Consider the following 2,448-nt stretch of genomic DNA (forward strand, 5'->3'; position numbering starts at 1 on the left):
CCTCATTGAATGCCGCAGAAACTGCCTGACCGGCTTATACTTCGGATCAATATTAAGAGTGTGCTCAGCAAGTCCTCTCGGTACACCCGGCATGTCAAAAGGCTTCCATGCAAAGATGTCTTGGTTCTCACGGATGAACTCGATGAGCGTGCTTTCCTATTTAGGATCCAAGTTGGCACTGATGCTGAATTGCTTAGACGAATCGCCCGGAGTAAAATCAACAAGCTTAGTCTCTGCAGCCGATTTAAACTTCATGGTCGGGTCATGCTCCGTAGTCGGCTTCTTGAGGGAGGTCATATCCGCCGGGTCAACGTTATCTTGATAAAATTTGAGCTCCTCTGCTGCACAGACAGACTCGGCATAAGCCGCATCGCCTTCTTCGCATTCCAGGGCACCTTTCGGCTTCCATGCACAGTGATGGTACCCTTGTAACCCGGCATCTTGAGCTATAAATAAACATAACACGGCCGCGCCATGAACTTGGCATAAGCCGGCCGCCCGAACAAAGCGTGATATGGACTCTTGATTTTTACCACTTCAAAAGTTAACTTTTCCGTCCTAGAATCATGCTCGTCTCCAAAGGCCACCTCTAGCTCAATCTTACCCACAGGATACACCGACTTACCAGGCACCACTCCATGGAAGACGGTGTTGGAAGTCTTTAAATTCTTGTCAGTTAAGCCCATGCGCCGAAAGGTTTCATAATAGAGGATGTTGATGCTGCTACCTCCATCCATGAGCACCTTAGTAAATTTATAACCACCAACCTGCGGTGCCACTACCAAGGCCAGTTGACCCGGATTATCAACCCGGGGAGGGTGATCCTCCCTGCTCCAGACAATAGGTTGTTCTGACCACCTCAAGTAACGAGGGACTGCCGGCTCAACAGAATTCACCGCCCTCCTATGAACTTTCTGATCATGTTTACACAAACTTGTGGTGAACACGTGATATTGCCCACTGTTTAGCTGTTTTGCATGGCTCTGATAACCCGACTGCTGCTGCTGCTGACCTCCTTGACCAGAATACTGTTGATTATAACCACCCTGGCTTCCTTGAAAACCGGATCCTGAACTGCCGCCCGGGCCATGAAAGCCGCCAGCTCCTGACCCGCCGCCTGGGCCTTGATTGCCATCAAACGTATTAGAATTCTTGAAAGCCTTCATGATTGCGCAATCCTTCCATAAATGAGTTGCTGGTCGTTCCCGGGTGCCGTGTTTCGGGCAGGGCTCATTGAGTAGTTGCTCAAGAGACGGACCTGACCCGCTAAACCGAGGGGGTGGCTTTCCTTTGTGTTTCTGATTGTTACCCTGTGAATTGGCCACAAATTCCGGGTTACCGTCCGCCTTACGCTTATGGCCTCCTTGACTCGCCGGGTTATGCTGCTGACCCTTTCCATTACCATTCTTCTTTCCCTTCCCTGTCTTTTCCTCATCAGACGTGGGATCCTTGGTACTATCAGAATCGGCATACTTGACTAAAGCCGCCATCAGCGTCCCCATATCATTGCAATCACGCTTAAGGCGCCCCAGTTTCTGTCTCAGAGGCTCAAAGCGGCAATTCTTCTCCAGCATGAGAACTGCTGAGCCGGCATCCATCTTGTCAGAAGAATGTATTATATCTTTGACCCGGCGCACCCAATGAGTCGTAGATTCACCTTCCTCCTGCTTACAATTTGTCAGGTCCACAATCGACATAGACTGCTTGCAAGTGTCCTTGAAGTTCTGGATGAAACGGGCCTTTAGCTCCGCCCATGAACTAATGGAATTGGGTGGCAAACCCTTTAACCAAGAACGGGCCGTTCCATCCAACATCATGGTGAAGTATTTAGCCATCCCTTCATGACTAACCTCCAGCAGCTCCATGGCCATCTTGTAACTTTCAATCCATGCCCCAGGCTGTAAATCGGCTGTATAATTCGGCACCTTTCCAGGTCCCTTGAAATCCTTGGGCAGACGTACATTACGTAGAGCCGGTACCAGACAAGGAACTCCTCCGGTTCTAGTAGCAACACCCGCCTCAACGAAAGTCGTCGGGTAAGCCGGTGAGTCCTGTTGGGCTACTAGCTGAGCCGCCCGCTCGTCCTCCTGACGTATCTGATCCTGAACCGGGTTATACCCGTCGGGCTGGTTCCGGCATTGAGCGCTACTTGACAAGGCCTCTGACTCCATGTGTCTACTGTAACTCGGGTTTCGGTTTTGACGAGGCGGAGCTAACTAGGGCGGAGGAGTTGAGTGAATCTCTGTCCCGGCTGTAGGAGTAGGTCTCTTGCTGAGCCAGGGCTGTTTGGACAAGTTCCCTGATACTCCGGGTTTCCACCACTGTCGGATCATCACCATCTACTGGGAGAGCCGCCAAACGTGCTGATGCTGCGATTAAGTTCTCCATGGGGTTGAAGAAGTGACCCTATGGTATTGGTACGTAATGGGGCGGTGCCATATTGCCGTG

This window comes from Triticum urartu, chromosome 6A, assembly GCF_056163025.1.
Source record: "Triticum urartu cultivar PI428250 chromosome 6A, HENAU_Tu73, whole genome shotgun sequence".
NCBI lineage: Eukaryota > Viridiplantae > Streptophyta > Magnoliopsida > Poales > Poaceae > Triticum > Triticum urartu.